This window comes from Cebus imitator, unplaced genomic scaffold, assembly GCF_001604975.1.
Source record: "Cebus imitator isolate Cc_AM_T3 unplaced genomic scaffold, Cebus_imitator-1.0 Scaffold31, whole genome shotgun sequence".
Lineage (NCBI taxonomy): Eukaryota > Metazoa > Chordata > Mammalia > Primates > Cebidae > Cebus > Cebus imitator.
The window spans coordinates 1,734,058-1,735,312 of record NW_016107346.1 but is presented as its reverse complement, the minus strand read 5'-3'; positions in this window follow the sequence as shown (position 1 = coordinate 1,735,312).

Genomic DNA, 1,255 nt, shown 5'->3' with positions numbered 1-1,255 from the left:
ACACACACATATGTATATACTGCATATATAACACACACATATGTATATACTGTATATACAACACACACATATGTGTATACTGGATATATAACACACACATATGTATATACTGTATATATAACACACACATATATGTATATACTGTATATATAACGCACACATATGTGTATACTGCATATATAACACACACATATATACTGCATATATAACACACACATGTATATACTGCATATATAACACACACATGTATATACTACATATATAACACACACATATGTATATACTGGATATATAACACACACATATGTATATACTGCATATATAAGGTTTATTTAAAACTGGCATATCATATGGACATTTTTGACAAAAATCATGTTTCTGTTGCATGTAGACATTCATTTACACTCTGCCTTAGAATTTAATTTGAGGGCTTGCTTTTTTTTGTTTGGATTTAATTTTTTCTTTTTTCTTATTTGTATTGGATTCCAATTGTCTTTTCTTTGAGGGTTTGAAAGTGCACTAACTTTGCCAGGTGACATTTTCACATATAATTCTAGTCTCTGAAAGACCTGGGAAAAGCTCTTCGAAATCGATTTTCCACCAAATGTAGATTGGAGCTGGGGTGTGCAGAGCCTCAGGGATCTGGGGCATGCTTCAGGTGTTGCAGGGAGGAGGGGGTGGGTGGGAGAAGTCTGGGGTTGCCTCAGAGTCCCCTCAAGCAGAGTCTTGGAATTTAATTTATGAGACTCAAAAACAGTTTCTTCCGCTTTAACTACATTTGTGAAATACTAATTTGAAGATTTCCTGAAAAATTATCACCCCACCCATTACCCTCCACTATTTTGTTTTCCCTTTTATTAACTCATTGGTTTAGTTTTGTCCCGGACCAGTTGTTCAAAGCTTTCCCAGATCCGCAGTTCCAGGCACTATGTAGGGACTGGAACGACTTGACCCAGTAATGCCCTGTACTCAGCTGAGAGGCTTGCTTGTTCCCCCCAGTGTCATTTCCATATGGGTTACTCGGACCTCTTATTTTATTTTATTTTAAAGGCAAGTTGCTTAAATAATAGCAGGCCTTTCACTCCACTCCTTAAGTGTAACGCTGCAACAAGGACGTGCTGTTAAAACATTGTTTAAATCATGCTCTTTCCCGCCTCAAAAATTCTTCTTGGCTCCTCTGTTAGAAATTCAAACTCCTTCCTAATTTGACAATTATTTAGGTCTCCATTAGCTTTTTTTTTTTTTTTTTTTTTTT